Source organism: Ranitomeya variabilis, chromosome 1 (assembly GCF_051348905.1).
Source record: "Ranitomeya variabilis isolate aRanVar5 chromosome 1, aRanVar5.hap1, whole genome shotgun sequence".
Taxonomy (NCBI): domain Eukaryota; kingdom Metazoa; phylum Chordata; class Amphibia; order Anura; family Dendrobatidae; genus Ranitomeya; species Ranitomeya variabilis.
The window spans coordinates 600,631,305-600,657,226 of record NC_135232.1 but is presented as its reverse complement, the minus strand read 5'-3'; the positions used below and the strand labels follow the sequence as shown (position 1 = coordinate 600,657,226).

General features: G+C 48.1%; 1 long non-coding RNA gene across 1 annotated transcript in view; it reads right to left on the bottom strand.

The window, feature by feature from the left end:
• The window catches only part of LOC143808701 (uncharacterized), a 37,261-nt gene extending 13,148 nt beyond the window's left edge, over positions 1-24,113 (bottom strand). The window contains exon 1 of the long non-coding RNA XR_013222001.1: positions 24,039-24,113. This is a non-coding gene — a long non-coding RNA (uncharacterized LOC143808701). The remainder of the gene's footprint in view (positions 1-24,038) is intronic.
• Positions 24,114-25,922: the final 1,809 nt, after the last annotated feature.

Sequence of the window (25,922 nt, the reverse complement as noted above, 5' to 3'; positions counted from 1 at the left end):
GAGACAAAACACCTCAAATAAGCCTCCAAAGTCTGATTGGTTCGCTCCGTCTGTCCATTAGTCTGAGGATGGAAAGCAGACGAAAACGACAAATCAATGCCCATCCTACTACAAAAGGATCGCCAGAACCTGGAAACGAACTGGGATCCTCTGTCTGACACAATATTCTCAGGGATGCCGTGCAAACGAACCACGTTCTGGAAAAACACAGGAACCAGATCGGAAGAGGAAGGCAGCTTAGGCAAAGGAACCAAATGGACCATCTTGGAGAAGCGATCACATATCACCCAGATAACGGACATGCCCTGAGATAGCGGAAGATCAGAAATGAAATCCATGGAGATATGTGTCCAAGGTCTCTTCGGGACAGGCAAGGGCAAGAGCAAACCGCTGGCACGAGAACAGCAAGGCTTAGCTCGAGCACAAGTCCCACAGGACTGCACAAATGACCGCACATCCCTTGACAAGGAAGGCCACCAAAAGGATCTGGCCACCAGATCTCTGGTGCCAAAAATTCCCGGGTGACCTGCCAACACCGAGGAATGAACCTCGGAAATGACTCTGCTGGTCCACTTATCCGGGACAAACAGTCTGTCAGGTGGACAAGACTCAGGCCTATCAGCCTGAAATCTCTGCAACACACGTCGCAGATCCGGAGAAATAGCTGACAAGATAACTCCATCTTTAAGAATACCAACAGGATCAGCGACTCCAGGAGCATCAGGCACAAAGCTCCTAGAAAGAGCATCGGCCTTCACATTCTTTGAACCTGGTAAATACGAGACAACAAAATCAAAGCGGGAGAAAAACAATGACCAGCGGGCCTGTCTCGGATTAAGGCGTTTAGCAGACTCGAGATAAATCAGATTTTTGTGATCAGTCAAGACCACCACACGATGCTTAGCACCCTCGAGCCAATGACGCCACTCCTCAAATGCCCATTTCATGGCCAACAACTCCCGATTGCCCACATCATAATTTCGCTCGGCAGGCGAAAACTTCCTAGAGAAAAAGGCACAAGGTTTCATAACAGAGCAACCAGGGCCTCTCTGCGACAAAACGGCCCCTGCCCCAATCTCCGAAGCATCCACCTCAACCTGAAAGGGAAGTGAGACGTCAGGCTGGCACAAAACAGGCGCCGAAGTAAACCGGCGTTTCAACTCCTGGAAAGCCTCCACGGCAGCAGGAGCCCAGTTAGCTACATCGGAGCCCTTCTTGGTCATATCCGTCAAAGGTTTCACAATGCTAGAAAAATTAGCGATAAAACGACGGTAGAAGTTAGCGAAGCCCAAGAACTTCTGAAGACTCTTAACTGACGAGGGCTGAGTCCAATCAAGAATAGCTCGGACCTTGACTGGGTCCATCTCCACAGCAGAAGGGGAAAAAATGAACCCCAAAAAGGGAACCTTCTGTACACCAAAGAGACACTTTGAGCCCTTGACAAACAAAGAATTTTCACGCAAAATTTTAAAGACCAACCTGACCTGCTCCACATGCGAATCCCAATTATCAGAAAAAACCAAAATATCATCCAGATAAACAATCAAAAATTTATCCAGATACTTCCGGAAAATGTCATGCATAAAGGACTGAAAAACTGAAGGCGCATTGGAGAGCCCAAAAGGCATCACCAAGTACTCAAAATGACCTTCGGGCGTATTGAATGCGGTTTTCCATTCATCACCTTGCTTAATGCGCACAAGGTTGTACGCACCACGAAGGTCTATCTTGGTGAACCACTTGGCACCCTTAATCCGGGCAAACAAGTCAGACAACAGCGGTAAAGGATACTGAAATTTGACAGTGATCTTATTTAAAAGCCGATAATCAATACAAGGTCTCAAAGATCCGTCCTTTTTTGCCACAAAAAAGAATCCCGCACCAAGAGGGGAAGAAGACGGACGAATATGTCCTTTTTCCAGAGACTCCTTGATATATGAACGCATAGCGGTATGTTCAGGTACCGACAGATTAAACAGTCTTCCCTTAGGAAATTTACTGCCTGGGATCAAATCTATAGCACAGTCACAGTCCCTATGAGGAGGCAGTGCACTGGACTCAGACTCACTGAAGACATCCTGATAATCAGACAAATACTCCGGAACTTCCGAAGGCGTAGAAGAAGCAATAGACACAGGCAGAGAATCCTCATGAATACCACGACAGCCCCAACTTGAGACTGACATAGCCTTCCAGTCCAGGACTGGATTATGGGTCTGTAACCATGGCAGCCCTAAAACAACCAAATCATGCATTTTATGTAAAACCAGAAAACGTATCACCTCGCGGTGTTCAGGAGTCATGCACATGGTAACCTGAGTCCAATACTGCGGTTTATTTGCTGCCAATGGTGTAGCATCAATACCCCTAAGAGGAATAGGATTTTCTAATGGTTCAAGAGTAAATCCACAGCGCTTAGCAAATGAGAGATCCATGAGACTCAGGGCAGCACCTGAATCTACAAACGCCATGACAGGATAAGATGACAGTGAGCAAATCAAAGTTACAGACAGAATAAATTTAGGTTGCAAATTACCAACGGTGACAGGACTAACAACCTTAGCTATACGTTTAGAGCATGCTGAGATAACATGTGTAGAATCACCACAGTAGTAGCACAAGCCATTCCGGCGTCTATGAATTTTCCGCTCATTTCTAGTCAGGATTCTATCACATTGCATTAAATCAGGTGTCTGTTCAGACAACACCATGAGGGAATTTGCGGTTTTTCTATCACATTGCACCGAATTAGGTGTCTGTTCAGACAACACCATGAGGGAATTTGCGGTTTTGCGCTCCCGCAACCGCCGGTCAATTTGAATAGCCAGTGCCATAGTATCATTCAGACCTGTGGGAATGGGAAAACCCACCATAACATTCTTAATGGCTTCAGAAAGGCCATTTCTAAAATTAGCGGCCAGTGCACACTCGTTCCAATGTGTCAGCACGGACCATTTCCGAAATTTTTGGCAATACACTTCAGCCTCGTCCTGCCCCTGAGACATAGACAGCAAGGCCTTTTCTGCCTGAATCTCAAGATTGGGTTCCTCATAAAGTAAACCGAGCGCCAGAAAAAACGCATCAAGATCAGCCAATGCCGGATCTCCTGGCGCCAGCGAAAAAGCCCAATCCTGAGGGTCGCCCCGTAAGAATGAAATAACAATTTTTACTTGCTGAGCAGAATCTCCTGATGAACAGGGTCTCAGGGACAAAAACAATTTACAATTATTCACGAAATTCCTAAACTTAAACCTGTCTCCGGAAAACAGTTCAGGAATCGGTATTTTAGGTTCTGACCTAGGATTTCTGATAACATAGTCTTGTATGCCCTGCACACGAGTAGCCAGCTGGTCCACACTTGTAATGAAGGTCTGGACATTCATGTCTGCAGCAAGCATAGCCACTCTGAGGTAAAGGGGAAGGAGAAAAAAAAAAAAAAAAAACTCAGAATCTTCTTTCTTATAATCCCTCTTCTGCAATGCATTAAACATTTAATACTGGCCTGGCAAACTGTTATGACCCCAATGGCGAGGGTCTCAGAGGAACGTGGAAGTCTGCAGAATACAAAAATCCAGCTCATAGGGCAGTGGTAACTGGGTTGACCATATATCTACTCCTAACGCCAACACTAGAAGTAGCCGGGGATCATTCCTACGTTGATTCTAGATGACACGCGCCAGCCGGAGAATCTAGCTACCCCTAGTAGAGGAAAACAAAGACCTTTCTTGCCTCCAGAGAAGGGGACCCCAAAGCTGGATAGAAGCCCCCCACAAATAATGACGGTGAGGTAAGAGGAAATGACAAACACAGAAATGAACCAGGTTTAGCACAGAGAGGCCCGCTTACTGATAGCAGAATAAAGAAAGGTAACTTATATGGTCAACAAAAACCCTATCAAAATCCACACTGGAAATTCAAGAACCCCCGAACCGTCTAACGGTCCGGGGGGAGAACACCAGCCCCCTAGAGCTTCCAGCAAAGGTCAGGATATAGATTAGGAACAAGCTGGACAAAAATACAAAACCAAAACAAATAGCAAAAAGCAAAAGGCAGACTTAGCTGATATAACTGGAACCAGGATCAGTAGACAAGAGCACAGCAGACTAGCTCTGATAACTACGTTGCCAGGCATTGAACTGAAGGTCCAGGGAGCTTATATAGCAACACCCCTAACTAACGACCCAGGTGCGGATAAAAGGAATGACAGAAAAACCAGAGTCAAAAAACTAGTAACCACTAGAGGGAGCAAAAAGCAAATTCACAACAGGGTTGGGATTAGGGTTTGGATTAGGGTTAGGGTTGGTATTGGTTAGGGTTGGCATTAGGGTTACGTTTGGGATTAGGGTTAGGTTTGGGATTAGGGTTAAGGTTAGGGTTGGGATTAGGGTTAGGTTTGAGGTTAGGGTTGAGATTATTATTAGGGGTGTGTTGGGCTTAGGGATTTGATTAGGGTTAGGGTTGGGATTAGGGTTAGGGGTGTTTTGGTGTTAGCGTTGTGATTAGGGTTATGGTTAGGGTTGGGATTAGGGTTTGGGGTGTTTTGGGGTTAGGGTTTTGATTAGGGTTATGGATTGGGTTGGGATTAGCGTTAGGGGTGTGTTGGGGTTGCTGTTGGAGTTAGAATTGGGGGGTTTCCACTGTTTAGGTACATCAGGGGGTCTCTAAACACGACAGACAATTTTGCGCTCAAAAAGTCAAATGGTGCTCCCTCCTTTCTGAGCTCTGCCGTGCGCCCAAACAGTGGTTTACCCCCACATATGGGGTATCAGCGTACTCCGGACTAATTGGACAACTTTTGGGGTCCAGTTTCTCCTGTTACCCTTGTGAAAATAAAAAAAATTGGGGGCTAAAAAATTATTTTTTATTTTCGTGGCTCTGCGTCAAACTTCTGTGAAGCACTTAGGCGTTCAAAATACCACATATCTAGATAAGTTCCTTGGGGGGCCTAGTTTACAAAATAGAGTCACTTGTGGGGGTTTCTACTGTTTACGTACATCGGGGGCCCTGAAAATGCAACATGACACCTGCAGACCATTCCATCAAAGTCTGCATTTTAAACCGTCACTACTTCCCTTCCGAGCCCTGATGTGTGCCCAAACAGTGGTGCCCCCCACATATGGGGTATCAGCGTACTCAGAACAAATTGGACAACAAATTTTGGGGTCCAATTTCTCCTGTTACCCTTGGGAAAATAAAAAATTGGGGGCTAAAACAATCATTTTTGTGGAGAAAAAAAATTATTTTCACAACTCTGTATTATAAACTTCTGTGAAGCACTTGGGCGTTCAAAGTGCTCACCACACATCTAGATAAGTTCCTTGGGGGCAAAACAAGGGAGAGAAAGAACCACTCCAAAGTACTGCACACCATACCACTATACAGTATAAGCGTATAAAAAGGCAAACTTTTATTGATACACCAATTATAAAAACATCTAAAAAAAAATCCCACAATCCCCAAGATGATCCCGCCAAGATAATGGAGGTCAAAAAAAGTGCATGTCCTTTATAAACGTTTTATAATAAAACAGGATATAATGCAAAATGACCGTATATCACATGACCTCTTTAATACACAGATCGCCAATAAGTCCCCCGGGGTTAGAGATATAGACAATACATGTTTGTACCCAGGGTGGAGAAGGGCCCGTCCGAATAGCTGAGTAGCCAATAATGTACCAAAACACAATATTCAATGTAGTTTGTACCTGTATGCCAGAAAAATATCAATACGCCTATGGTATTGAGAAAGTGGTGCCAGTAAACGTTCTGCCACAATATGTGCCGCGATCACCGTATCACAGCGGCATCAATCCAGGTCCTATGCCCAACCATGTGCAAATCAGCGTTATACCACAATCTACGCGTTTTCCCCAGACAAAGCCGTCTGTGTAACGGCGACACGCGTAGGGTCTTTCCCCACGCTGATCCCTGCCTTCCTGGTATTTTTTTCCCCCGGTGGCAGCATCCTATTGCCTTGGGTTTCCTAGATAGATTGTGGTATAACGCTCTGCAAACGCAGCATAACGCCCACAGACCATTCCATCAAAGTCTGCATTCCAAAACGGCGCTCCTTCCCTTCCGAGCTCTGCCATGCGCCCAAACAGTGGTCCCCCCCCCACATATGGGGTATCACCGTACTCAGCATAAATTGCACAATAAATTTTGGGGTCCAATTTCTCCTGTTACCCTTGTGAAAGTAAAAATCTGGGGGTGAAAAGATCATTTTTGTGGAAAAAATATGATTTTTTTATTTTCATGGCTCTGCATTATAAAGTTCTGTGAAGCACTTGGGCGTTCAAAGTGCTCACCACACATCTAGATAAGTACCTTGGGGGGTCTAGTTTCCAAAATGGGGTCACTTGAGGGGGGTTTCTACTGTTTAGGTACATCAGGAGCTCTGCAAATGCAACATGACGCCCGCAGACCATTCGATATTATAATAGTTATATTATTGTACATAGGAGCAGTATTATAGTAGTTATATTATTGTACACAGGGGCAATATTATAGTAGTTATATTCTTGTACACAGGGGCAGTATTATAGTAGTTATATTATTGTACATAGAGAGCAGTATTATAGTAGATATATTCTTGTACATAGGAGCAGTATTATAGAAGTTATATTCTTGTACATAGGGGCAGTATTATAGTAGTTATATTCCTGTACATAGGGGCAGTATTATAGTAGTTATATTCTTGTATATAGGGGTAGTATTATAGTAGTTATATTCTTGTACTTAGGGGCAGTATTATAGTAGTTATATTCTTGTACATAGGGGCAGTATTATAGTAGTTATATTCTTGTACATAGGGGCAGTATTATAGTAGTTATTTTATACATAGGGGGCAGTACTATAGTAGTTATATTATTGTACATAGGGGATAGTATTATATTAGTTATATTCTTGTGCATAGGAGCAGTATTATAGTAGTTATATTCTTATACATGGGGCAGTACTATAGTAGTTATATTCTTATACATAGGGGCAGTACTATAGTAGTTATATTCTTGCACATAGGAGCAGTATTATAGTAGTTATATTCTTGCACATAGGAGGAGTATTATAGTAGTTATATTCTTATACATAGGGGCAGGATTATAGTAGTTATATTCTTGTTTCTAGGGGCAGTATTATAGTAGTTATATTCTTGTACATAGGGGGCAGTATTATATTAGGTATATTCCTGTACACTGGGGCAGTATTATAGTACCGTAGTTATATTCTTTTACATAGGGGCAGTATTATAGAAGTTATATTTTTTCACATAGGGGGCAGTATTGTAGTAGCTATATTCTTGTACATAGGAGCAGTATTAATAGTTATATTCTTGCACATAGGAGGCAGTATTATTGTAGTTATATTCTTCTACATAGAAGCAGTATTATAGTAGTTATATTCTTGTTCCTAGAGGCAGTATTATAGTAGTTATATTCGCCAAACACCGTTGTAGTCAATGGGAATACAAATTAACAATATGTTCAGAACCGATCGTCAAACGTAAATTCAGCATGAACAGCGCACCAAAATGGCACAAATATGGCAAATTCGGCTTTGGTAATTGTTACCGAACATTATTCGCTCAACTCTAATCAGTGGCATCTCAACCAGATCAATCAGATTTTGCCCCTTTTCACTGATGAGACACAAGCACCCTGAAGACTGAGCACCACCACAAGTTTCTGATTAGGAGTCTTATTCTAAGGGTACTGTCACACATTGAAATTTCCATCGCTACGACGTTACGATTCGTGACGTTCTAGCGATATCGTTACGATATCGCAGTGTCTGACACGCAGCAGCGATCAGGGATCCTGCTGAGAATCGTACGTCGTAGCAGATCGTTTGGAACTTTCTTTCGTCGCTTGATCACCCGCTGACATCGCTGGATCGTTGTGTGTGACAGCGATCCAGCGATGTCTTCGCTTGTAACCAGGGTAAACATCGGGTAACTAAGCGCAGGGCCGCGCTTAGTAACCCGATGTTTACCCTGGTTACAAGCGTAAACGTAAAAAAACAAACCGTACATGCTCACCCGTCGGTGTCCTTCAGGTCCCTTGCCGTCTGCTTCCTGCTCTGAGTGCCGGCCGGAAAGTGAGAGCAGATCACAGCGGTACTGCGCTCTGCTCTCACTGTACGGCTGCACTCAGAGCAGGAAGCAGACTGCAAGGGACCTGAAGGACACCGACGGGTGAGTATGTACTGTTTGTTTTTTTACATTACGCTGGTAACCAGGGTAAACATCGGGTTACTAAGCGCGGCCCTGCGCTTAGTTACCCGATGTTTACCCTGGTTACCCGGGGACTTCGGCATCGCTCCAGCGCCGTGATTGCAACGTGTGACCGCAGTCTACGACGCTGGAGCGATGATTATACGACGCTGCGACGTCACGAATCGTGCCGTCGCAGCGATGAAAATTTCAATGTGTGACAGTACCCTTAGTCAAACAAGGGAACTCATTAAGGGTGTGTGCACACGCTGTGGATTTTGCTGCGGATCCGCAGCGTTTCCGCAGCTGCGGATCTGCAGTGGTTTCCCATGCATTTACAGTACCATGTAATGCTATGGGAAATGAAATCCGCAGTGCATATGCTGCGGAAAAAAACGTGCGGAAACGCAGCGGTTTATTTTCCGCAGCATGTCAATTCTTTCTGCGGAATCCGCAGCGGTTTTTCACCTGCTCCAATAGGAAACTGCAGGTGAAAAACCGCAGCGGAAACCGCAATAAAAACCGTGATAAATCCGCAGTAAAAACCGCAGCGGTTTTGCACTGCGGATTTATAAAAACCGCTGCGGAAAATTCCGCAATGGAATCCGCAGCGTGTGCACATGGCCTAAAGGGTGAAAATTTGGTAAGTGCTCCATCCAAAATGTAAGCTATCTTCTCCAAAGAGGTTGTCAGTGGAGCGCCCCAGAGTCCTGGTCGTTGCAGTACTGATGGTCTGCCGCTAAGGGGAGCTATGGTACGTCTGATGGCACTGAAGGAGTTCACCTGACCAGGTATCACAGACACCAATACACTTCACAGTCTGGCCTCCAGGGGGAGCTAAGGGTGCTATGTATTAGGCCACTCCTCACAGTCTGGTAAAACGGGGGGTTAGACAGGAAGTTAGACAGAAGCTGACTGGGAATCGAACAGGCAACACCCAGTGGCAGAGGGGGTTGCGGGGAGAGACTCAGAGGGGTCCCTGTCAGGGGTGGGATCCTGGCAGAGACCTAGCGAACAGAGAGAACGTTACGGGACCACGCCTGCACGATATAGCGGCGGTGCCCTAAGAAAGGACAAGAAGCGAGGTATATTGTGCTGAGTGAGAAACGAGATCAACGCAACAAGGAGAAATACCAGTAGGAGTCGTGCTGTAAGACGAGGCAACATCCTACTGAGGCGCGTAGCCGGTGGCCGGAACGCCGAGGAAGTACTAGGCTCCAAGCAATACTTCAAACCTACGGCAGGACAGTCAGCTATAGGCGGGCTGTCTCACACAAATCACCTACGAAGACACAGGGGGCAACAATAGGAGAAGGGCGACACTAGGGTCCAGGAAGAGCTCCGAGCCTACCCGTCATACGGGTGCGTCCTAGCCATATCATCTGGGGGACGAAGAAGAACATCAGAATCGAGTTGTGAGGGAACACGAGAAACAGACACAACAGTTGTGGGGACTATCCCGTGAGCACAGCAGGGGAGGACCGCAACACACAAGCGCTAGAAGGTAGGCACAGATTTCCACCTGCAAAGGGAACTCTGGAGGTGCCATCGGACCGGCCGGACTTGCGCAGCCCGGTTAACCGTATTCCGGACTGAGGATCCTGAAGCCTTCAGTAAAGAGGTAAAGAGACTGCAACCTGGTGTCCTCGTTATTTACTGTGACCATCACTGCACCGCACTACCACCACCATCCACATCTTTCATTGGGCGCCCCTCAGCAGGGTCACGAACCGGGTCTAGCCACCGTGACAACCCCAGAGCAGAGACCCAGAGGCCCGGTACCGGGTACCCCTCGACCCTGCGGCAGTGGGGGCGCTACATCTGCACTCTGCTAGTCCTGACTTGCACATAAATCACAGTTGGCCGATTTAGCTCTTCTCACTATTTCATACAGATTTAACATTTTTTTTCACTTTTATATTATAAGCCATAGTGATCATTGTGCATGTCCACCATCACCAGTTCTTTTTTTCACTTTTTCCATTTGTTAATTTCTTTTATCATCTTATCCAGCACAGATCCCCGCGATCCCCACTGCTCCCAGCACAGATCCCTGCAATCCCCACTGCTCCCCGCACAGATTCCTGCGATCCCCACTGCTCCAGGCACAGATCCCTGCGATCCCCACTGCTCCTGGCACAGATCCCTGCGGTCCCCACTCCTCCCAACACAGATCCATGCAGTCTTTTTTGCTCCAAGCACAGATCCCTGAGATCCCCACTGCTCCCAGCACAAATTCTTACCATCCCCACTGCTCCCGGCTGAGATCCCTGCAATCTGCACTGCTCCCGGCACAGACACCTGCGATCCCCACTGCTCCAGGCATACATCCCTGCAATCCTCAGTGCTCCCAGCACAGATCCCTGTGATCCCCACTGCTCCCGGCACAAATTCCTGCCATCCCCATTACTCCCGGCACAGATCCCTGTAATCTTCACTGCTCCCAGCACAGATTCCTGAGATCCCCACTGCTCCCAGCACAGATCCCTGTGGTCCCCACTGCTCCTGGCACAGATCCCTGAGATCCCCACTGCTCCCAGTACAGATCTCTGCAGTCTTCACTGCTCCCAGCTCAGATCCCTGAGATCCCCACTGCTCCCAGCACAGATCCCTGCAGTCTTCACTGCTCCCAGCTCAGATCCCTGAGATCCCCACTGCTCCCAGCACAGATCCCTGCAGTCTTCACTGCTCCCAGCTCAGATCCCTGAGATCCCCACTGCTCCCAGCACAGATCCCTGCAGTCTTCACTGCTCCCAGCTCAGATCTCTGAGATCCCCACTGCTCCCAGCACAGATCCCTGCAGTCTTCACTGCTCCCAGCACAGATCCCTGAGACCCAGCACAGATCCCTGCAATCTTCACTGCTCCCAGCACAGATCCCTGCAATGTTCACTGCTCCCAGCACAGATCCCTGAGGTCTCCACCGCTGACTATATCCCATTTCGAGAATGTACCATTTATGACGACTGCTTCCAGTAATAGCTGGGCATGCACATCTTATGGGGCTTCATGACTCAGGATGGATGTGCAGCGCCCCAGAGTCCTGGTCGTTGCAGTACTGTGGCTCCGCCACTAAGGGGAGCTACAGTGCGTCCGATGGCACTGAAGGAGTTCATCGGATCAGGTATCACAGACACCAATACATTTCACAGTCGGGCCTCCGGGGGGAGCTAAGGGTTCTATTCACTAGGCCACTCCCCACCATAGTGGGTAAACTGGGGGTCAGGCAGGAAGTTAGATCAGAAAGCTGACTGGGTTGGAACCAGGCAACACCTTGTGGCAGAGGGTGTCGTAGGGGAAGATACAGTAGGGTTTGTGCAGGAGAAATGAAAAGCCGTCATTGACCTACATTTCATTCATTCACGGTGAGGCGCCCTCTGGTGGATGTTCTCATGAACTGCAGCCTGGGAACTTTTTCCCACGCTCCAGGTCATATGAGGACATCCACCAGGGGGCGCATCACCGCGAATGAATGAAATGTAGGTCAATGACCTACATTTCATTCATTCGCTGGGGAATTACAAGCACGGAGCACAGCTGCATTATAGCAGGGCTCCTGCCTGTAATATTAGTTAACCCCTTCAGATGGATTACATCGTTGGACCTGACAGTACATCAGAAGGTATGTATCTTGTGCGTTTATTATGTTGCCAAGCGAGGGACTGCAAATGGATTTGAGAGAACAATAAATTATTACAACAACCGCTGTGTTTATTTCATTAAAATACTTTTCAATCATGTGTGTGTGTGTTTTTTAACCCTTTCCTACAATTGGATTAATAATGGATAGGTGTCATAATTGACGCCTCTCCATCATTAATCTGGCTTAATGTCACCTTCCAATAGCAAGGTGGCATTAACCCTTCATTACCCCATATCCCACCACTACAGGGAGTGGGAAGAGAGTGGCCAAGTGCCAGAATAGGTGCATCTTCCAGATGTGCCTTTTCTGGGGTGGCTGGGGGCAGATGTTTTTAGCCACGGGGGGGGGCCAATATCCATGGACCCTCTCCTGGCTATTAATATCTGCCCTCAGTCACTGGCTTTACCGCTCTGGCGGAGAAAATTGCGCGGGAGCCCACGCCAATTTTTTCCGCCATTTAACCCTTTATTTTAGCAGCTACAGCGCTGAAATTTTGCACATACACACTACTAACATTAGTAGTGTGGAATATGCAAAAAAAAGGGGATATGAGATGGTTTACTGTATGTAAACCATGTCTCATATCCTGTCGGGTTTGTGCAGGAGAAATGAAAAGCCGGCAATTGAATTACCGACTTTTCACTAACACCGCTGCGTATTTCTCGCAAGTCACACTGCTGGTCCGTGTGGAATCCGTATTTTTCTCACCCCCATAGACTTTCATTGGCGATATTTTTGCGCAATACGCTGACAAACGCAGCATGCTGCGATTTTGTAGGGCCGTAGAAAGCCGTATAATACTGAACCGTAATATACGGCTAATAGGAGCAGCCCCATTGAGAATAATTGTGCCGTATGTTATGCGAGTTTTACGGACGTAGTTTCTGCGCTCTTACGTCCGTAAAACTCGCCAGTGTGACGCCGGCCTAAGGCTGTTATGTGGAACAGTATCAGATGCCTTTGCAAAGTCCAGATAAATCACATCAGCTGCATTACCAACATCCAGCACCATATTTGAATGGGGGATTGTGCCTGCTATTGCATCTCATCCATTCTATCCAGCTATCGCACACTCATGGGGAGACGAGATAAGTAATCCTAGGTTTATCTTCCTCTTGATGAACCTCAGAAGAGGGGTAACGCGTCGAGTGGCATTTAACCTGGGAGCCAGTCTAAATGGCTATATGATCTGGGAGCCAATTTGTGGCTCATGATATATCATGGTGTCTTTATGGTTATAGTTTTGTGATTTTTGATTTCTTTGGTGTTCTGTCTGACCGACTGTTGTATCTAATATATAATTGCCTAGAATACTACTTCCTGCAATTTGTGCCAACTTCCGTGGCTTTGTCCGGAGCTAATGTCCGGAGATAATGTCCGGAGCTAATGTCCGGAGCTAATGTCCGGAGATAAGTGACGTCACCAGTGTCCTACACCCAGGCAGAGCACAGGGGCCCCAGGCAGCATATGGGGCCCCAGGCAGAGCACAGTGGCCCCAGGCAGAGCATAGGGGCCCCAGGCAGCATATGGGGCCCCAGGCAGAGCACAGTGGTCCCAGGCAGAGCACAGGGGCCCCAGGCAGCCTATGGGGCCCCAGGCAGAGCACAGTGGCCCCAGGCAGAGCACAGGGGCCCCAGGCAGCATATGGGGCCCCAGGCAGAGCACAGGGGCCCCAGGCAGCATATGGGGCCCCAGGCAGAGCACAGTGGCCCCAGGCAGAGCACAGGGGCCCCAGGCAGAGCACAGGGGCCCCAGGCAGAGCACAGGGGCCCCAGGCAGCATATGGGGCCCCAGGCAGAGCACAGGGGCCCCAGGCAGCATATGGGGCCCCAGGCAGAGCACAGGGGCCCCAGGCAGCATATGGGGCCCCAGGCAGAGCACAGGGGCCCCAGGCAGAACATGGGGCCCCAGGCAGAGCACAGGGGCCCCAGGCAGAGCACAGGGGCCCCAGGCAGCATATGGGGCCCCAGGCAGAGCACAGGGGCCCCAGGCAGCATATAGGGCCCCAGGCAGAGCACAGGGGCCCCAGGCAGCATATGGGGCCCCAGGCAGAGCACAGTGGCCCCAGGCAGCATATGGGGCCCCAGGCAGAGCACAGGGGCCCCAGGCACAATATGGGGCCCCAGGCAGAGCACAGTGGTCCCAGGCAGAGCACAGGGGCCCCAGGCAGCTTATGGGGCCCCAGGCAGAGCACAGTGGCCCCAGGCAGAACATGGGGCCCCAGGCAGAGCACAGTGGCCCCAGGCAGAGCACAGGGGCCCCAGGCAGAACATGGGGCCCCAGGCAGAGCACAGGGGCCCCAGGCAGCATATGGGGCCCCAGGCAGAACATGGGGCCCCAGGCAGAGCACAGGGGCCCCAGGCAGCATATGGGGCCCCAGGCAGAGCACAGGGGCCCCAGGCAGCATATGGGGCCCCAGGCAGAGCACAGTGGCCCCAGGCAGAGCACAGGGGCCCCAGGCAGAGCACAGGGGCCCCAGGCAGCATATGGGGCCCCAGGCAGAGCACAGTGGTCCCAGGTAGAGCACAGGGGCCCCAGGCAGCCTATGGGGCCCCAGGCAGAGCACAGGGGCCCCAGGCAGCATATGGGGCCCCAGGCAGAGCACAGGGGCCCCAGGCAGCATATGGGGCCCCAGGCAGAGCACAGTGGCCCCAGGCAGAGCACAGGGGTCCCAGGCAGCATATGGGGCCCCAGGCAGAGCACAGTGGTCCCAGGTAGAGCACAGGGGCCCCAGGCAGCCTATGGGGCCCCAGGCAGAGCACAGGGGCCCCAGGCAGCATATGGGGCCCCAGGCAGAGCACAGGGGCCCCAGGCAGCATATGGGGCCCCAGGCAGAGCACAGTGGCCCCAGGCAGAGCACAGGGGCCCCAGTCAGAACATGGGGCCCCAGGCAGAGCACAGGGGCCCCAGTCAGAACATGGGGCCCCAGGCAGAGCACAGGGGCCCCAGGCAGCATATGGGGCCCCAGGCAGAGCACAGGGGCCCCAGGCAGAACATGGGGCCCCAGGCAGAGCACAGGGGCCCCAGGCAGCATATGGGGCCCCAGGCAGAGCACAGGGGCCCCAGGCAGCATATGGGGCCCCAGGCAGAGCACAGCGATATTTTGGACCACTGTGCGGTGTTTCAGACCCCCTGTGTGATGTCTGGGGCCCTGTTCTTAAGTATATTAAAGATTAAAGTAATGTATATTAAAGTATATTATAGATCAAATTTGACACGTTTATGAGCACCATTGAGTGATATACTCAAGAATGACATAATTTTTCAACATTTTATGGTTTCAAACTGTAAACACTCAGTTTTTTTTACTTCAACCAGAAAACCTTAACGGTTCATAAAAAACTTGACTGTTCAGGATATGATAAAAGTCATAGTATTCTGAATCTTTAACTTATAAAGATACCTTTACATGGGGTGATTATTGGTTCCAGAGAGGCTTTCGGCCGATAATCGTACACATGGCTGGTGACAGGACAATACAATATAACCGTTCAAAGGTAAACACTGATAACATTAAAAATCTAATATATAATTGCCTAGAATACTACTTCCGGCAATTTGTGCCAACTTCCGTGGCTTTGTCCGGAGATAATGTCCGGAGATAAGTGACGTCAACAGCGTCCTACACCCGCTCAGGGTGGACAAAGATATATGCCTTCGTGGTGCGCGGCACTTTTCTGATTGGTTGCCGCCTGCCGCGAGCGACCAATCAGAAATGTGCCGTACTGTCAAGAATTGTCAAGAGCTGGTGAGTGCAGCCATTTTTTGTTCTTTCTTACTATTATTTATTAATTGTATTATTCTTACATTTGAATAAATAAAGTATATATGGATTCTAGACTCCCGATTCTTTAGAATCGGGCTGCCATCTAGTATATATATATATATTTTTCTTATGGCTATGATACATCTTGGCCTATTAGCAGCGTTGTGGTTTTTGTTTGGATATACAATATAGCATATCAGTGATCATTATTGACATAGTAGGCCACATATACATCTATACTTTGCTGTTTAACTATTATAGGCCACACACATGTTTGATGTATGTAGAGGAGTTTATGGGATCTGCAATATTACTTATTTTTGAGAATCTATCCTTTCACTAAATCTATTTATCTGTAGGTCTCGCAGGGGCCACAGCTGGATTTAATAAACCGCATTTATTTAGAACTAGATGGTGGCCCGATTCTAACGCATCGGGTATTCTAGAATATGTATGCGTAGTGTATAGCCCAGCCCACGTAGTATATTGCACAGCCACGCAGTATATTGCGCAGCCCACGCAGTACATTGCGCAGCCCATGCAGTACATTGCGCAGCCCACGCAGTACATTGCGAAGCCAACGCAGTACATTGCGCAGCCAACGCAGTACATTGCGCAGTCAACGCAGTACATTGCACAGCCCACTGCGCAGCCAACGCAGTACATTGCGCAGCCCACGCAGTGCATTGCGCAGCCCACGCAGTACATTGCGCAGCCCACGTAGTACATTGCGCAGCCCATGTAGTACATTACGCAGCCCACATTGTACATTGCGCAGCCCACGTAGTACATTGCGCAGCCCACGTAGTACATTGCGCAGCCCACGTTGTACATTGCGCAGCCCACGTAGGACATTGCGCAGCCCACGTTGTACATTGCGCAGCCCACGTAGTATATTGCGCAGCCCACGTAGTATATTGCGCAGCCCACGTTGTATATTGCGCAGCCCACGTTGTATATTGCGCAGTCCATGTTGTATAGTCACGTAGTATATTGCCCAGCCACGTAGTATATAGCACAGCCCATGTAGTATATTGCCCAGCCCATGTAGTATATTGCCCAGCCACGTAGTATATAGCACAGCCCATGTAGTATATTGCCCAGCCACGTAGTATATTGCCCAGCCCATGTAGTATATTGCCCAGCCCACGTAGTATATAGCAATGTGGGCATCATATCCATGTTAAAAAAAGAAATAAAATAAAAAATAGTTATATACTCACCTTCCGGAGCCCCCGCATCCAAGCGAAGACGTTACCGACGCTGCTCGTGCGCTTCGGTCTCAAGAGAACATTGCGGTCTCGCGAGATGATGACGTAGCGGTTTCGCGAGACTGCTACATCATTATCTCGCAAGATCGCAGCATGGACTGGTTACCGGAGCGTCGCGAGCGGCAAAGGCCTGTTGTCGATCCGGGGGCCGACGGACGGTGAGTATATAACGATTTTTTTTTTTTTTTATTATTATTTTTAACATTAGATCGTTTTACTATTCATGCTGCATAGGCAGCATGAATAGTAAAAAGTTGGTCACACAGGGTTAATAGAAGCGGAAACGGAGTGCATTACACCGCGGCATGACGCGGTCCGTTACCGCTGCCATTAACCCTGTGTGAGGGGAGTACAGAGCGGGCACTGACTGTGGGGAGGAAGGAGCGGCCATTTTTCTGCCGGACTGTGCCTGTCGCTGATTGGTCGTGGCTGTTTTGCCACGACCAATCAGCGACTTGGATTCCATGACAGAGGCCGCGACCAATGAATATCCGTGACAGAAGGACCGACAGAAGGACAGACAGACAGACGGAAGTGACCCTTAGACAATTATGTAGCATCCACACGGTGTAAGGAATTTAAGAGAGAGTAAGCTTTAACTGTATTTTATTCTTCTCCTTTTCCTCCAGCACACAGCATTTTCTCCTCAGGCTATAACTGAAACTGAAACTAAACTCAACTCCCGGCCTCACTTCCTTAAAGAGACAGATCTAATTCTTATACATTACATCATCCCCCTTTTATATATATATATATATATATATATATATATATATATATATATTTATTAACAACCTAAAACAAATATTGACAATGCAACAACACGAAAATGTCCAAGAAAAACCATATGTCTGTATTGTCTTATTCCCCTTTTTTTTTAATTATATCTCTTCAATAAGTCTTGATGGAGCCCTTCTTTCCCGTGTAGGGTAATGTCTGGGTTCATTGGGGGTGTCCAGTGCTGATGGATCAGCCACCTCTTGTTGGTCCTCTCCACCGTCGGGTATCAAATCTTCCACTGGTGTAAGTTCATTACCATTGTTCTGCGGTATGATTTTAAAATGTGAGGAATTTCGAGTGATGGAGTGTCCGTCTCGTTCAGCTGTGACCATATTGCCTTTTCTCTCAGTAACATTATATTTTGCAGGACTATATACAGCTGAGGTTTTGTTGGTTGATTTTTGACGCACAACAACCATATCACCTCTTTTGATGGCACATGGCTGTGCCCCTCGCCTTCTGTCTGCATAATGTTTCATGGCTTGCTTGTTAAAGAAATCCGTTGATCGCACTGAAGAGTCATTTGGTAAGGGATGACTGGTCACATCAGGGATCCGTGTGCGAAGAGTTCTGCTGAACATGAGATGAGATGGAGCAGCATTAGTGGTGGAATGTGGCGTGTTGCGGTAATTGCGCAGGAATTTGTATAGTGACTGTTTCAGTGGGGTGTGCTCCAGGCTAGCTGCCTTGATTCGTTTCCCCATGGTGCGCATGAAACGTTCTACGATTCCATTAGCTTGCGGCCAGCAAGGTGTGATTTTTCTGTGGCTGAACCCCAAGTATTCAGAAAACTGTGCAAACACGTCCATTGAATGGAGGTCCATTATCTGTTTTGACCACTCTCGGAATGCCATATGCAGAGAATTTGTCGTCCAGTTCTGGTATGACACTATTAGCAGACGTTGAAGAGATGAATGAAATGACAGGGTATCTAGAATATTCATCAATTGTTACTAGAATGTATTGGCCATTTGGTAATGGTCCATATATGTCGACTGCCACTTCCTCCCATACAGCAGTGGGTAACGGAGACATTTGTAATGGCTCTAGAGTTGATGATGGAGTAATTAATTTACAAGTGGAGCAAAGTCTAATCTTCTCTTCCACCAATTTATCCATATTTGGGAACCACACTTTTTCTCTGAGTAACTTTTTTGTGCCAACAATTCCTAGATGACCTTCGTGTGCTATCTGTATGACTAGGTTGCGCAAGGCCTTAGGTACAACCAGTTTGGTACCACGAAGGATGAGTTGGTCTTCAGTGACTGATAATTTCTCAAGTACATTTGAAAATAGTTTTAACTCCTTCAGATCAATCCCATCTTCAGGAAATTTTTTCTTTTGAATTTCATGCCACCTTCTATTTTGGATAATTTGTATTAAGGCACAGAGTGTCTTGTCACTTGTTGTATTTACAAACTGATCAACAGAAAGTGCTTTTGGCACGGCATGAGCTGCAACAAAGTGGATGTATTCTTCAATGGAGGAATGCACAGGTAAATCATCATCCGTAGGATGTCTTGAGAGATAATCAGACGGATTGCTGTATTTTCCAGGTTTGTGAACAATTTTGTAATTATAGTCCTGTAGACGTAGACCCCATCGTTCAATCCGTGCCGGCATTTTAGCTCTGGGATTTCCAAAAATTGTAAGGAGAGCTTGATGATTTGTGACAATAGTGAAGGGAGCTCCATAGAGAAATAAGTGAAAGTGTTCACATCCCCAGACGACTGCCAAGCTTTCTTTTTCAGGTTGTGAATACTTTCTTTCAGTGCTTGTTAAGCTTTTACTTGCATAAGAAATGATGTGGGGACTTTGACTGTCATCCTTGTATTGTGCTAAAATTGCACCCAGTCCCACGGGACTGGCGTCCACAATCAGTTCGGTTCGAAGAGCTGGATCAAAATAGGCCATGGTGGTTGTTGAGCAGAGTTCGTTTTTAAGTGTTTCAAAAGAGGCCTGACAGTCTTGGGACCATTGAAAAACACAATTTTGTTTCGTAAGTTCCCTTAATGGAGTGCTGATTGTCAAAAAATTTGGAATATATCTAGCACAGTAGCTTGCCATTCCAAGAAAAGAGCGCACTTCACTGGCATCCTGTGGAATTGATGCTGCTCTGATGTATTCCACTTTTTTGGGATCAGGTCGCACTCCTTCCGCCGAGAAAATGTGACCATAGAACTCCAATGAATTTTTATCAAATTCGCATTTTTCTTTGTTTAAAGTAAGTCCAGCAGAGAGCAGACATTCAAAGATAGCATATAGAGCACGATTATGTTCAGCTTGCGTTTTCCCAAAAACCAGTATGTCATCACTGTAATTAAAGGCATTTGGAATATGTTGAATGACGCTCCTTATCGTATCTTCAAAAATTTCCGCTGCTGAGCAGACCCCAAACGTCAATCTTTTGTATCTTCTGAGACCCACATGGGTGAAAAATGTTAAAGGGAACCTGTCACCTGAATTTGGCGGGACCGGTTTTGGGTCATATGGGCGGGGTTTTGAGGTGTTTGATTCACCCTTTCCTTACCCGCTGGCTGCATGCTGGCCGCAATATTGGATTGAAGTTCATGCTGTGTCCTCCGTAGTACACGCCAGTGCAAGGCAATATTGCCTTGCGCAGGCGTGTACTCCGGAAGACAGAAAATGAACTTCAATCCAATATTGCGGCCAGCATGCAGCCAGCGGGTAAGGAAAGGGTGAATCAAACACCCAAAAACCCCGCCCATATGACCCAAAACTGGTCCCGCCAAATTCAGGTGACAGGTTCCCTTTAAGTATCTGGATTCTGGACTCAATTCTAGTTGATGATAGCCCTTATTGAGGTCGAGCTTTGAAAAAACGGTTGCTCCATTTAATAAATGAATAATGTCATCAATTGTGGGTGAGATATGTCTTTCCCTCTGAATAGCAGTGTTGGGCAGGCGCATGTCAACACACAGTCTCACCTGCTCTGGAGTCTTTGGTTTTGGAACTACCACAAGTGGAGAGACCCACGGAGTGGGACCAGAAACAGTTTCAATGACATCATCATCCATGAGTAATTGGAGTTCCTTTTCTACCTTCTTTCTCAGGTGAAATGGAATACGCCTGTGAGCCTGGGCTACTGGACGAACACTGTCAGCCACATGAAGATGCACTTGAGAGTCCTTTAATTTTCCTAATCCACTAAATAGGGAGGGAAAACTGTTCACCATGGCTTGTACATCCAGGTCCGCAGGGTCGGTTATGGTATGAACAATCTGGATGAGTCCTAGGTTCAAGGCAGTGTGATAGCTGAGAAGACGGCCTCCGATCCTTGTAATGTGTGAAAAGTGGTTTTCTGCCTATTTTCTTTATAGCTAAGTTCAGGATCAAATTGTCCCATTGTAACTAGAGGTGTTTTAGATCCATATGGAAATATTTTAGTATGCACTTGCTGTAAGACTGGCTTTGTTTTCAACTGCTCATAAGCATTGCTGTCTATGATATCCACCGAAGCTCCTGTATCTATTGTAAAGGTGATAGTGAGTGTAATACATGGAGACTGCACTGAGCCAGTGACAGAAGTTGTGAACACATAGTTCTCAGCCACAGACATTTCTTCTATATCCTGATTTACCATTTTTATATTTGCAGGCCTTGTCATTGGCAGAGGAGACTTGTTGGGCGCTGATTTGCAGACAACTGCAAAATGGTTCCCTTTTCCACATTTGCTGCAAGTTTGTCCTATAGCTGGACATTTGTTCATGTGGTGTGGGAAGTCTTGTCCACATCTATAACATTTCCTCTGTTTCGGGGCTTGCTTGCCTTGTGCACTGTTATGTTTGAGATTATGCACATGTAAATTATCCCCATTCTCCATTGCAGTTGCCTGATGATCTGCTATCTCTATAGCGCGGGCCATCTTGAGTAAATCATGCAGAGAGAGATCCTGCTGCAGAGCTTTGCGCCTTATGTTATTAGACGAGCAGGTGACAATTACTTGAGTTAGGATTTCATCATCTATGTCAGTAAATGCACACCTATGTGCTAGTTCTTTTAGCCGGGTGACATAGGCATACCTCCCAACTTTTGAAGACGGGAAAGAGGGACAAAGTTTGCGTTGCCGCGGCAAATTTTAGGCCACGCCTCTGACCACACCCATTCATAATTAGTCACACCCATATCCACATCCCAACCACACCCATTTAACACTGCTGATCACACTGTTTCATATACAATAATTATAAACAAAAAAATATGGCCACACAGTGCCCCATACTGTATAATGGCCACACATGATGCTCCATACTGTACGATGACCACACATGACGCTCCATACTGTATAATGAACACACATGACGCTCCATACTGTATAATGACCGCACATGATGCTCCATACTGTATAATGGCCGCACATGATGCTCCATACTGTATAATGACTGCACATGATGCTCCATACTGTATAATGGCCACACAGTGCTCCATACTGTGTATTGGCCACACAGTGCTCCATACTGTATAATGGCCACACAGTGCTCCATACTGTATAATGACCACACATGATGCTCCATACTGTATAATGACCGCACATGATGCTCCATACTGTATAATGACTGCACATGATGCTCCATACTGTATAATGACCACACATGATGCTCCATACTGTATAATGACCACACATGATGCTCCATACTGTATAATGACCACACATGATGCTCCATACTGTATAATGACCGCACTTGATGCTGCATAGTGTATAATGACCGCACATGATGCTGCATACTGTATAATGACTGCACATGATGCTCCATACTGTATACTGGCTGCACATGAGGCTCCATACTGTATAATGACTGCACATGATGCTCCATACTGTATAATGACTGCACATGATGATCCATACTGTATACTGGCTGCACATGATGCTCCATACTGTATAATGGCCACACAGTTCTCCATACTGTATAATGACCCCACATGATGCTTAATACTGTATAATGACCCCCCTCCTGTATGCATGGCTCATATTCCCCCCTGTATGCATGGCTCATATCCCCCCCCCCTCCTGTATGTATGGCTCATATTTCCCCCCCCCCTCTATGCATGGCTCATATTCCCCCCCCCTCCTGTATGCATGGCTCATATTTCCCCCTCCTGTATGCATGGCTCACATTCCCCCCCCCTATGCATGGCTCATATTCCCCCCCTATGCATGGCTCATATCCCTCCCTATGCATGGTTCATATTCCCCACTCCTGTATGTATGGCTCACATTTCCCCCCCCCCTGTATGCATGGCTCATATTTCCCCCCCCCCTCCTGTATGCATGGCTCATATTTCCCCCTCCTGTATGCATGGCTCATATTTCCCCCTCTTGTATGCATGGCTCATATTTCCCCCTCCTGTATGCATGGCTCATCTCTCCCCCCCCCCCCTCCCCCCCCCCACGCTTCCCCCACGCTCCCATCTTGAATGGCGCAGCTTACCGTCCTCCTTCATCCCCCCTACCCTGTCCCCGTCCAGGGGCTGACTGGCAAATTTTGGCCTGGGGGGCAAGCACACAGCAGTGGCCCATGAGTAGCGGCTCATCCTTAAAGGGGTTGTCGGATCTTATGCTACATGTCTACAGTCACTATGTGTGAATCCTCATATCGTGCGCACTGTGCGCTGTGAAGATTCTCTGGTGCCGGCAACAGGTGGCCTTGTGACCACAAGCATGCAATATATATATTCCCAGCCACATTTCGACTAGACTGTTTTGGGCCTTGTTCAATACAGTTGCATTCGCCATGCAAGTCTAGTCGGCATGTGACTGCATGTATGCAAATCACAAACTTGCAGCCAGACACCCGCCAAATAACCACAGCTCTGCGAGCAATGTGAGATGCACAAGTCTGCAGTCACATAGAATGACACAGAGTGAATGCACCAATGACACACACACACATGCACAGCCCCACTGTATAATGACAGACACACGCACCGCCCCACTGCATAATTACACACACGCACAGCCCCACTGTATAATGACAGGCACACGTGCACAGCCCCACTGTATAATGACAGGCACACACGCACAGCCCCACTGTATAATGACAGGCACACACGCACAGCCCCACTGTATAATGACACACACGCACAGCCCCACTGTATAATGACAGGCACAAACGCACAGCCCCACTGTATAATGACACACACACATGCACAGCCCCACTGTATAATGACAGGCACAAACGCACAGCTCCACTGTATAATGACAGGCACACACACACACAGCCCCACTGTATAATGACACACACACGCACAGCCCCACTGTATAATGACAGGCACACACGCACAGCCCCACTGTATAATGACAGGCACACACGCACAGCCCCACTGCATAATGACAGGCACACACGCACAGCCCGTTACCGCTCCTGTCACTGTGTGCCGCCGCCGCTCCTCCTCCAGGTTCCAGCGCACCAGCTTCTCTTCCGGGGCAATGTCCCATCCTCCTGCCACTGCGCGTCCCCGCCGCTCCTCTTCCAGGTCACAGTGCGCTCGTCCTCAGATCGTCTCTTCACTTCCGGTATCTTGCTCTGTTAGGGGCATCCGGTGTTTGCACAGGCACTCTGGAATCATCAAAGGACGCATGCGTTCCTCTGCTATACCTTCTTCCCCGGAGCTCTCCAGTGACAGCCAATCCGGGTAAGACTTCTCCTATAAGAGGCTGACCTTCCTGCTTTGCGATGCCTGATTGTTATATAGCCTCCGCTTGTGCATCTGGCCAGTTCGCTCTACCTGTGCTCTCTGTCTTTTGTGTACTGCGTAGTCTGAGCCTATTGTCCTTGTCCTGCCTGCTTCGCCCCTGTGTTTGTTGCTTTTTTTCAGTTACCCCGCCGTACTTATTTTGTTCTTCTTTATTTATTTTTCCCTGCAGCCTTCACCTGTCTCGGCTCCCCAGCCTCTCCGGTCTGACGTCCGTCTTCCTGGTCCTGAGGTTCAGTCCTGCCTTACTGATTTTCCTTTACTGTAGCGCGAACGTGTAGGGAAGAGAGTGGACCCTCTGGACCGCGGAAAAGACCTACCCCTGGGCGAGCTGACCTTATGGACCCGACCCCTATACAGGGACCGTCAGGGGCAAGCCAAGAGGAGCCAAAACCGCAGTAGCCGTACCAAGAGGGGCGGCTCTAGAGAGAGAGGAAACAAGAACAGAGGGGAAAATGCCGAAGGAGGGTGGAGAACAAAAAAGGAAAACCGGGAAGGCAGGACCGAACCTCAGGACCAGGAAGACGGACGTCAGACCGGAGAGGCTGGGGAGCCGAGACAGGTGAAGGCTGCAGGGAAAAAGAAATAAAGAACTAAATAAGTACGGCGGGCTAACTGAAAAAAAGCAACAAACACAGGGGCGAAGCAGGCAGGACAAGGACAATAGGCTCGGACTACGCCGTACACAAAAGACAGAGCACAGGTAGAGTGAACTGGCCAGATGCACAAGCGGAGGCTATATGACAATCAGGCATCGCAAAGCAGGAAGGTCAGCCTCTTATAGGAGAAGTCTTACCCGGATTGGCTGTCACTGGAGAGCTCCGGGGGAGAAGGAATAGCAGAGGAACGCATCCGTCCTTTGATGATTCCAGAGCACCTGCGCAAACACCGGATGCCCCTAACACAGCAAGATACCGGAAGTGAAGAGACGATCTGAGGACGAGCGCACTGTGACCTGGAAGAGGAGCGGCGGGAGGATGGGACATTGCACCAGAAGAGAAGCTGGTGCGCTGGAACCTGGAGGAGGAGCGGCGGCGGCACGCAGTGACAGGAGCGGTAACAGCCCCACTGTATAATGACACGCACGCACAGCCCCGCTGTATAATGACACACACGCACAGCCCCGCTGTATAATGACACACACGCACAGCCCCGCTGTATAATGACACACACGCACAGCCCCGCTGTATAATGACACACACGCACAGCCCCGCTGTATAATGACACACACGCACAGCCTTGCTGCATAATGACACACACGCACAGCCCCGCTGCATAATGACACACACGCACACAGCTCACACACGCACACACACACACAGCTCACACACACGCAGCACACACACACACGCAGCTCACACACATGCAGCTCACACACACACACGCAGCATCACACACACACGCAGCATCACACACACACACGCAGCATCACAAACGCAGCTCACAAACACATGCAGCTTTGACACAAATGCATCACACACGCAGCCATCACACACACACGCAGCCATCACACACACGCAGCCATCACACACACACAC